This window comes from Ochotona curzoniae, unplaced genomic scaffold (genome assembly GCF_017591425.1).
Source record: "Ochotona curzoniae isolate NIBS_2020 unplaced genomic scaffold, NIBS_Ocur_1.0 contig_2723, whole genome shotgun sequence".
In the NCBI taxonomy this organism is placed as follows: domain Eukaryota; kingdom Metazoa; phylum Chordata; class Mammalia; order Lagomorpha; family Ochotonidae; genus Ochotona; species Ochotona curzoniae.
In genome coordinates, this window is record NW_024465573.1 from 18,470,588 (window position 1) to 18,482,512 (window position 11,925).

Genomic DNA, 11,925 nt, shown 5'->3' on the forward strand with positions numbered 1-11,925 from the left:
TTTACCTTATTTGAGATTTCCCTTAGATTTTAGGAATAACTTAACAGATCAGTTTCTTTAAAAAATCAGTCTTGGAAAAAAAAAATAGAGGCTTACACTTGTTTCTCATTTACCCAGGTGGAAGAGAACTGAGAGCTAAAACATACACCATATCGGCGCCTCATTCAGGATTTCTTCTATTACATCATGATGATACCCAACTCCTGTTTTACAGAGTGCTTCAATTATAAGCATTTAAGATGCTGTAACTTTAACAAATGAATCAATGATTTTGCTCCAAACCACTAACAGTATCTTTTATAAGATCAGTGGACAACATTGGAAAAGGAAATCCCCTGAAGTTTTCATGTACTTTATACAGAGTACTAATCTAACACGTCAATGTCAACATCGGCAACTAGCAAGCTTCAGAAATAACCATGCACTGACTCCAGTCATAGGTCCCAATATATCTTAAAGTTATCACCAAGGTCTGAGATTAAAACGCTTTCAAAACCTAGTTGTTAAAATAGAACTGGTTTAAGAGCAAAATTATAGATGTACTCCTCAGTGAATTGTCCAATGAGAACACTCCTTTGGAACGCACACCCAAATCAAGAAAAAACATTTCCAATTGGATAGATGCACCTCGGGCCTCCTTCTGGTCGCTGTCCTGATAGTAACCACAGTCCTGACTTCCAACATCACCAATTGTCTTTGCTTGTTCATGAACCTGATAAAACAATCACAAAGTAGGATTTCCTTCAGTTATTTTGTTCAGCTTTGTGAGATTCATTCATATTGTTATGTCATTGTAATTGTACATACTTTGCTTTATGTGTATGCATAATATGTATATAGGCATATGTAATATATATGTGTATACATATATACATGATTCACTTATTCTATTGATTAAAATGGTTGTGGGTGTTTTCTGCTCTGGGATTAGAGTCTTGCTTGTGTTTTGGTGACTAAATGTTACTATGTCTAGTTAACTACATACTTACAGGAATCTTGAGTCTTGCTATATGGATGTGTTTGGTTGACAGATTTGTAATTCCAGCTTTAGCAGATAATTATACTCCACCACAAACACTAGATAAAGATAGAAAGTAATCCAAACCCTTTATTAGCACTTAGTATCTTATTTCATCAGCTCTTCTGGGTGTGCAGAATCTAGTAATTTTAATCTGCATCTCCTCGATGACTAGTGAAACTGAGCTTCTGTCACATTTATATACCATCTGTATTTCTTCTAACTCATCTATTCAAATCTCTTGCTGATTTTTCTTTGAATTATTTTTGCTGGTTTTTATGAATTCTTAATTATGGAACTATTTTCCTCTTCATATGAACTGTAGTTTGTAAAATTAACTGCTTGTTTTATTTTTAAATCTAGAAAATTGGAGATCTAATTTTAATGCATCAACATATTAAATAATCTGATGAAGCTGAGAATTCTTTGAAAATAACTACAGAACTCATATAGAAATCACATGTTAGTATTATAGCTTTGGATATGTAAGTGCAGTATAATAGACTAATGTGTTACATAAAAGAAACCTGATATTTTCACTGTGACCAAGAAAAATGGCTAGACCATATATCTTATTAAATTGATTAAAGCTATTAGTTGGGTCTCTTTCTAGAAATGTGATTGGTGTATATCATTTAATTTGGCTGACTAAAAGTTTTGTCACTCAGCCACAAAGTAAATGGCTATATTTGCACAATATTTGAGGGTCAAAAATGAGAGTAATTGAAATACAGTTCATATGGCATAGACAATTCTCTCTGCAAACCTTAGAACATTAAGGAATAGCAGTCTTCTGAAACTGAAGTTTTTGAGGATAGAGTACTAGCCAGTACAAGAGCAGTATTACCAGTCTTAAGATGTTAATACGAAAAAATTGTAAATGTAGACTCCCAAATCAAAAGCCTGTTCAGATTACAAACCCAGGGTACAATTCAAACCACTTCTCACATGGATAGTTTGCTATTGTGAGTAAGCATCTCTACCTCTGAATAAAAGGACTCCCAATGAAACTGTTAAATATATCTTGACAATAGGATGCTGGACTTTGTACGATTGTCATGACACACATAAACAGCAGAATGATGTACTGGTAACTGTTGCTGAAGGACTATACTAATAAAATGGGAAAACAGTGTGGGGGTGGAGAATGGGGAGTATAGAAGGGGAACTCCCTGACCCAGTGGAACTGAATCATGAATGTACAAAATTTTTTTTTAAATGAAACATTTAAAAAATCCTTCTTACTGTTCAACAACTGTGGGAATCTCCTAGCCAATACAAAAGCTGGCCAGTAAAGAACTTAAAATCTATATTTGTTTGGATAATTGAAACATAATAAAGTCGGTGTCCATAATGTATTCAACATTTATAGCACTGTGGATCTTCTATCATAATTAAGACATGTCCATGCATGGACAAGGATCTGGATCTAAAGGCAGTCAGTAATGAGTCACATTAGAAAATTAAACACACGAGACAGCATCATGTTTACAAGTCATATTTAACAAAAGAATTTTTAAATCAAACCGGCCACATACTGAGAACATATACTTGGAATCAACTCACCATATGCAACTTTTCTGTTTGAGTTCTGATTTTTGTTAGAGGATACTTATGTTCATTCAGTTTAGCCATCAATTACGGTGGGGAAGGTCAAGAATGGGGAAAGTGGATGAGACAACTGCTTCCAATCTCCCTTTTTCTTCCTGCATCTGGGGAAAGTGGGATGAGGAGAGGGCCACTCCAAGTAACTCAACCATATCAGTACCGGGAACAGAGGATGGCCACCTAATTTCATCCCAGGGTCCCCAATGTGGAGCATATTCTGAGGATATTGCTTAAGTGGTTTTGATAGTTCCGAGATGCTATTGATTTTGTTGCTCCAAGGTTGAGGAAATCTTTCCAAGATCTATTTACAGCATAGACCACCTCAGAGTCTCCATTCACACAGATACTCACTGTCAAAGCTTGAATGGGAGAGTTGTCCAATTTGTTCTGCCCTCCATGGTACAAAATATAATCTGCAGGCCTCAATGAACTGGTTGTCATGTTCTCCATGATCACCTGGGCATGCCATCCACTGCACAGGCTTCAGCAACTGCGGAGATCCAGTTCTAACGCATGTATTCCATGATCCTGTGATTTTCACCGTGGTTGGGGTTCTGAGTCCAGTGATCCAGTTTGGGGGAGGGGGGAATCCCAAAAGGAATCCGGCAAAAGGTGAACCCAAACTGACTCCTGTGTGTGCCAGTGTGGAGTCCAGCCCAGTCTGTCACATCACACATAAGGATGGCTGCAGTCACCTGGTCAGTTCCATCTCCAGTCCAGTCTGATAGGCAAACCAATGGATGCTGCCGTCCAGCCTACCCCTGCCCACCACACTCAGCCCTCACACACACCAGCTGGAAATACAGCCTAGTCAGACCAATCCCCAATAACTTCCATTAGACCCATTTCCAAGCCCCAGTTCCTGTGCATGCCGGTATGTGCAACAGACTGAGTCTGTCCCACATCCCATTCAGCTCTTGTACACATCAGTGGGTGTTAGAGCCTAACAGAGGGGCACCCACAGTTCCCTACTAGGCCCACTCCTGGCCTTGGACCTTGTATTTTCCAGGTAGCTCTATAGACTAGCCTGACAGGACTTGCCCCTCCCCCCCACCCACCAATCCCAACACCTGCAAGCTGGCACTGCAGCAAGCCCAACCAGCCTGCACTTACTGGGAAATGCATATATCAGTGGATATGGTCACTTAGCCCAGCCTGGCCATCCCCCTAACTCAGCTCACATGCAGGACAACAGGCATTGTAGCCCTGCCCAGCTTAGTCTGATCCCAGTGTCAGTTCTCATGCTTACCAGCAGCAGCAATGATGTCCTTGCAACTCCCCTACTGAGCTTGCTCCCCATCCCAGGTCTTATGCGTGCTGGTGGGAGATTTGGCAGAGATCAGCATGGCCCACCTCACCTCTGAATTCACCAGTGGGTGCTACAGCCTGACTCAGGCCAGTCTGCCCCCAAGTCCAGCTCATGCTGATGGGTGCCACAGCCTAGCCCAAACCAGTCAATCCCAGCCCTAATGCAAACTGGCTTATTCTGTGGCCCAGTCTGGCCTACCCTGCACCTTGTCCTGGTTCTCACATCTGCCAGTGGGTGCTATGAACTGGCCCAACCTGGCCTGCCTCAGATTGGCTTGGTCTGGGATGCTCGCAGGCTTTGTTCTTGCACTCACCTGCAGAGACTGTGTCCTGGCAGACAAGTTCCTCAAGCTCCTCTATAAGGTCACTTCCCAGTTGCAGATCTTGCACACACCAAAAGATTCTTGGCTCAACCTGACTTGGCCCACCTCTTGTCCTGGCAGGTACAGTGGCCTTACTGGACCAGCCCATACCTATTCTGGCTTTTACTGTTGGTGCTACAGCCTAGCTATGCCTTGTCCACCCCTTGACCCAGCTCCCCCATGGTTCAGTGGATGCAGAGACCTAGCCCAGCCTGTCCTATACCCACTCTGGCTCTTACAAGCACTAGCAGGTGCTGGAGCCTAGCCAGGTCTGGCATACCCCAGACCCAGTCCACACCCATGCCAAGGGACACTGCAACCATGTCCAGCTCAGTTCATCCCTATAGAGGCGCTCATGCTCACCAGTGGGAACCACAACCCAGCTGCAACACTCCCCCAAGGCCCACACACTCTCGCACATGGGTTCCCAGACCCTGCCTGTTGGCATGCCTGCATCTGTCCCTGATATATGAAATAGAAAAAAAAATAGGTATAGAATAAACTATGCTGACACATTGGTTTGGTTAATACAAATTTGGCATTAACCAGGCCCAGGATGTCACAATGTATTAGCTGCTTTTCTCCCAGCAAGTGTAACACTTGCCCAGTTACAGTGCAACCTAGGCAATTGCCAACAGCTGGGGGTAAACCAGGAATTTTTAACACACACTCAAAACTACAATATACTGATTTGGAAGAGTAAAGATCCAAATACTTTAAACAAAGTAAGTCTGATTTGATTAGTGTTGGGCAAGTGTCCTCAAGAACTTTAGTTACTCTCAGAAACTTTGATGTGTATTTCCCAGAAAGTAGATTGGAGAATAATTAAGCTAGACACACAGACTCTGCGAGATAGGCCAAGAGTCTAGGGCCTTTGGGAAAGATAAAGGAGTACAGAAATGCGAGACATTTCTTCTATATTCTTCATTCTAGGCTAAACAAGGCACCTACTAGAACATTAATCTATTAATTTGCTGGCTGACTTTTTGGGCCTTCCATTTGATTTCCATTAGCTGCAGACTTTTAGTAAGCACATGCTTAATGGAAATGCCACAGGGTACAAGGCAAGGATCATGTTCTCCTTCCTGCTGCATTAAGTGTATTTATTGCTGAATCAAATCAATACCAAGTTTCTTCTAAAAAGTTCTTAGCTGTTAATTATCCTTAATGAATTACCTTGTATACAAACTCATATGCATGTACATGTATAGCTAAATAAGCAGAAAAGGGATTAAGAAAACATCAGTAAATGTGGAAGCCAGATACTAGCAAAGGAAACCTTCCCCAAACATGTAACACTTGTTTGGGGAAAAGTTTTAATTCAGAAGTAGTACACAGACTTCCACTTTCAGGAAGTCAGAGTAGGCAGTCTTCCCTTTCTGTCCGCCGCCCCCCCCCCCGCCAAATAATAGTAATAATAATGGGAATCCATAGGCAATATACAGAGTTCTGCAAAAAGCGTATGGCAAAATACATCTAATTTTGGTGTAAAAAAAAAAAATTGAAGTTGGGGCCAACACTATGATATAAAGCCATTATCTGTGGCTCCAACATCCCATATGGGCTATGATTCAAATTCCAGCTGTTCTACTCCTAATCCAGCTCCCAGCTAATACATCTGAGAAGCAGGAAGAGTAAGTCCAAATGTTTGAGCCCCTGGAGCCATGTGGAAAACCCAGAAAACCCCTGGCTTTGGACTGGCCCAGCTCCAGCTGTTGCGATCATTTGGGGAGTGAACCAATGGATGGGGATCTCTCTCTCTCTCTCCTTCTCCCTCCCTCTCTCTCTCAACCCCTTTTCCTTTAAAACTCTGCCTTTTAAATGTTTAATTTGAAGTTCATACAAAGACATTTTTATTGGGAAATCTACACCTTGCATTCGCTGGGATCCCACATGGCTGCCAGTTCGTGTTCCAGCTGCTTCATGTCCCATCCATCTTCATGCTTGTGACTTAGGAAAGCAGTAGAGGATGGCCCAAAGCCTTGGGACCTTGAACCCATGTGGGAAACTCGTAAGAGACTCCTGGCTTTGGATCAGCACAGCTCTGGCCATTGTGGCTACTTAGGAGTGAGCCAGCACATGGAGGATCTTTGTATCTCCTTCTCTGTATATTTGCCTTTCCAGTAAAAACAAAAAAATTTTAAAAGAGCTATCATATAAAACTGATGTAAGAACCCTCTGAAAGACAGAATGAAAGATATAAGACATCTTTAGACCAATGACTGTTTATGAAGGACTATACTGCTGTGATAATATGGGGGAAATCAGTGGGGGGAGAGCATTTGAGGAGTGGGAAGGGGATATCCCAGAGCCTATGGAACTAAATTACAAAATAAATAGAACGCAACTGGCTAGAAACCTCAAAACCTAAGGATGGCTGTGATGGCAATATCCACATATTGTTTTTCTATGTATACTACAACTTAGGCACAAAGAAGTCAGTTACTCATCAATGAACATAGATCCAAAAAATAATTTAAAAGATAATAATAAACTTGCCCTGACCAATAGACCAGAAAATGGCCATCCTAGCAAAAGAGCAAAATCTTACTAGATAGTAACAGCTTTACTTCATCAAGACACCACAGAATGCACTGGCCTTCACCCCGATAACTGAAAGTTAAGTGGGGTCTAAATTAACAAGCTATAATCCTCTTCCTGAATATTTGATTCTTCACCCCTGTAGGATACTGACAAATCCTTCTCCACCCCATGCCATCGGTGGAATCTGAATATCCACCAGCACCTGACAGTAACAATCCCTGTTGACAACTACCTTCCTGCCACAGTGAAATCAGGGACAGTTAAGAGAAAAGTTGTGGCTTCACCATTAAGCAGGAATAATGAAGCCACCCTCATTGCTATGCTGCTGGAAAACATGGAGGGTGCTGAACTCAGATCCGTTGAGCAGGAATGAGGAACTAGAACACAGTTGACAAAATCCCAAGCCACATAACGGAGTATGAAGAATATCCAGGCTTCCTTTTAAAATTCCTTATCACACCAGGCAGCAGAAAGAAAAATTAAGGGAAAAAAAAATCAATGGAATTAATATAAAGATGTTAAAATTTTTTTCAAGATTTTAAAGCAGCAACATTTACAATGCTTCAATAAGAAAATATGAACAATTGAAGCAAATAATTCACAGCCAGGAACTATGAAGTCACAGCAAAGAACTGCACAGAAATTTTAGAATGAAAAATACAAAGATGTAAAGTTGAGTGGATAGGCTCAACAGTGAAATGGGAAGGATAGAGGAAACCGTTGTAGCTTGCATAGAAATTACCCTTGAAGTCTTCTGCTTAAAAGTTTTAAAGTTTTCTGATATTGTTCCAAATGTATTTATGGGAAATATGATAATTATAAATGTTATCATTATCAACGTATATTATAAGATACATTACAAATTACATACTACATAGGGCCCAGCGTGGTGGCCTAGTGGCTAAAATCCTTGTCTTGAACACGTCTGGATCCTCTATGGTCACTGGTTCTAATCCCAGCAGCCTCTTTCTCCATCCAGCTCCCTGCTTGTGGCCTGGGAAAGCAGTTGAGAGTGGCCCAAAGCTTTAGGATCTTGTATCCATGTGTGGGAGACCTGGAAGAAGCTCCTGGCTCCTGGGTGGGTTCGGATCAGCGCAGCACCGGCCATTGTGGCCACTTAGGGAGTGAATCATTGGACGGAAGATCTTCCTCTCTCTCTCTCTCTCTCTCTCTCTCTCTCTCTCTCCCTCCTCCTCCTCTCTGTATATCTTACTTGGCAATAAAAAATAAATAAATCTTTAAAAAAATAAATGAAATACTACATAGCTATGATTATAAATAAAGGTTTATATATTGCTATAAATGTATTTATAGAAAATATATTTCTATTATAATTAAATTATACTAAGACAAAAAAGGGAATAATCTTTCTATACTTCCCTCAAACGGATAAAATGTCAACATCAGTAGACTCTGACAGGATGTGTGCATGTATAGACACATGTGTATGTGTGTGTACATATATATATAAAGAAATGCCCAGAACAGCTACAACCAAAAGCTACTCGAAGAGATACACTCAAAATACCATAGAAAAGCCAAAACAGAATTATAAAAATGTTCAAGTATACCACAGGAAGGCAATTAGAAAAACAGGAATGAAAAACTAAAACTTAAATGGCAGGCATAAAACATATCTATAATTCAAAATAGTCTACATACGCTACTTCATAGCAGAAATTTGCAGCTTTAAGTAGCAGCTATATGCTACCTATGAAATATCTCAAATACAACAATGAAAGTAGATTGAAAATGAAGGCAAAAAGACAAAATGCGCAGACATGAACCAAAATAAAGTAGGAGTGGCTATATTAATGTTGGGGGGGTGGGAAGCAGGAAGCAGTGAATCACATCAAAGTAAATTACCAGAGAGATACTGCAGAATGATCTGAGGGTCCTCTACCAAGACAGGACAGAATTTTAATTCTTTATATAGACATCTAGGACTCTCGTGAAGCCAAAATAATGGAACCAAAGGAAAAAGCAATAGTTATAATTGGAGATTAAGATCTCCTCAACCATTTATAAAACTAAAGAAAAGTCAGTAAGGATATTGCTTAACACCATAAATCAGTAGTACCTCACATTTTTAGGACACTCCAACATTCCTGGAGTGAGCATTTGGCCAGCAGTTAAGAAAACTCATATTCCAGACTTATTCCATCCATTTCCATCTTCCCTGTACTGCTGTACATCCTGATAGTTGTGGTTCAATTAGCTTATGCCTGCCATTTACATGGCAAACCCAAAACTGAGGTCGTCACTTCAAGCTTGAGCTTCGCATAGTCCTGGCTCTTGCAAGCATCTAGGGAGTGAGGCAGCAGATGCAAATGTCTTTCAAATTAAAAAAATAATAAAAAAAATGTTGTCAAGAGGATAGGGTATAAAGATAAGCAGAAACTTTGAATATTTAAGGCATTGTAAGCCGTAGCCTAGAATTTTAGTATTTTCTTAATGGAAAAAATTATAAACTGGAATATAAAGAAGAGATTATGTTGGGATGGGGAACATGACCAGAAGCAGTTATTGTCAATAGGCTTCTGCAGTCATTGGATAACTAACAGAAGCAGGAGGCATGAAAACACAGACAATACAATGCCAAAGTTTACAACTTGCTGGATGAAAACAAACGAAAAAGCATCTACACATATAGAAACATCCAGAAACTCAGTGACTGGAAGCACAGTTTTGACAGTGCTCCTTGTGTCTGCCTCCCATTCTTGACCCCAGAACTTACCTGTACAGAGGCTCGTGCACACGCGACACCTCCGGGAGAGGATTTGCTAAGGGGCCAGCAGTGACAGTTGTCTCAAGAGAAATCTGGGAAGATCCCAGCCAACTGTCTCCTACTTCAAGACAGGACAAACCACCCCACCCTCAGCTTTGTATGAGGTGAAGTTTTCAGTGCCAGAACAGCTGGCTTTCCTGCAGAGGGTTGTGTCTACTGAAGAATAATTTCATAAGATTGAAAAAATTCTATGTCCAAAGTTCTACTGCCCCTGAGCACAAGAGTATTCAAAGCAGAATTAAGCCAGCTTGCCCCTGTGCCATTAATTTCCTGTATCCAAAACCACCTAAAAGTCTAAACTAGGCAAGAAACCCTGGTTGCAGAGGGAAAATTCAAATAATAAGACATGGTGCAATTGTGGAAGGATGAAGCTTTAAAAAAGAGGCTAGAGACAAAAGAAATGAAATTTTGAAGTAGGAGGAAGCCTGGCAAGAGTGGAGGAGGTTGGAGACAAACAGAATCAAAACAGTCCCTTTGTTTCAACTGGAGATTAATAGAAATTGCTGAGTAATAGTAAGGGCCCAGCCGAGAACAAACAGCATGAGCAGGAATGTATCCAACCAACAAGTTCTTAAGAATTTTCTAACTAGAAAAACCAAAGTTGGGAGAGTCATGCTGTTTTAGGCAAATAAAGTTGGATTGTGTAATCTCCCTGCCTGACATTTTGCAAAAGCAACTCCAAAGACAAGCAAAGCCAAAATTCACCAGCAGCAAACTAAAGGGCGTTTTCTCATTGCATAAAACAAAGACAAAGGAGAAGCAGCAGCAGCCTAAAGAATTCTCACTGCTATCGTCAGATCTCTGGACAAAAACTGCAGAGTCATTTCAGCCTTTCTGTTAAGCGCTGGGGTAAGCACAAGCCAGAACAAATGGTGGGAAAGACAGACAAGCAGACAGGACAAAGAAGTGACCAAGAAGCGTTCTCAGGTAGGACAGCCTTCAGGAATCCATTATAATTTGAAAGTAGAATGATCTAAAACCTCATAATAAGAGAAAACGAATAACGAATTTACGGCCAATTTTACTGCACAAAAGACATGAACAACAGGATAGTTAACAAAAACCCAAAGACCACAGCTTGTTTTTCACACCTTAGGAGGTTTCATCCAGCACCAATGGATCTGCCCTCCTAATACCTAGTACCATTAGGCTCTGCGAAAGTAGATTAAATGCAATTTGAAAGCCCAGCAAGACACACAAATAGGGGCTGGTGCCTTGGAACAGCATACCAAGCCTCAGTCTGCAGTGCCACCACCCCATATGGGTGCCAGTTCAAGTTCTGGCTGCTCTGTGCTAAATATATCTGGAAAAACAGCAGAAAAAAGCCCAAGTGCTCAGGTCCCTGCCCCCATGTGAGAAATGTGGAAGAAGCTCCTGGCTTCAAGTAGGTCCAGGTCCCACCATTTTAGCCATATGGACAGCGAATCAGGGGAAGGAACGTGTCTCTCCTCTCTATAACCCTGCCTTTCAAATGAATTTTTAAAGGATAAATAGATTCTTTTTAAAGATTTTTATTATTTTTTTTTATTGGAAAGGCAGATATACAGAGAGGAGAGACAGAGAGGAAGATCTTCCATCCGATGATTCACTCCCCAAGTGAACACAACGCCCGATGCTATGCCGGTCCGAAGCCAGGAGCCTCTTCCAGGTCTCCCACGTGGATGCAGGGTCCCAAAGCTTTGGGCCGTCCTCGACTGCTTTCCCAGGCCACAGGCAGGGAGCTGGAAGGGAAGTGGGGCTGCCGGGATTAGAACTGGCGCCCATATGGGATCCCGGGCGTGCAAGGCAAGGACTTTAACCACTTGCGCCACTGTGCTGGGCCTGATAAATAGATTTTTTTAATGAGAATACAAGTCATTAACACTATAGTAAAATTCTGGACAGTTGTTCACATTAAGTGAGAATGTAGCAAGCATGGTAACTATGATAGCAGTACAACAATGAAAAATTAATGCAAGATAGAAAAGAAGCAAATGAAGAAAAAAATCATAACCCAGAAACCAGAAAAACTTTTTGACTTGTACCAAAAAAAATGTGTAATAGGAATATTGATTCAAACATTCAGAAACAGGTCATTGATGTAGAACTAAATGCCAGGGTAGACTACAAGAGAAAACCATTAATAAAAGTCCAAAGTAACATCATTGTGGAATTAATAAAGTAGAAACAAGAAATCAGTTTAGGCAAGCCCAAGAATTAAACTGACGAAAGCTTTACAACAATCATGCTTTTAAAGAAAAAAATACTACAGGAACAGAAATACCAAAGACCAAGAAAGAATCCAGCATAAAAACAGG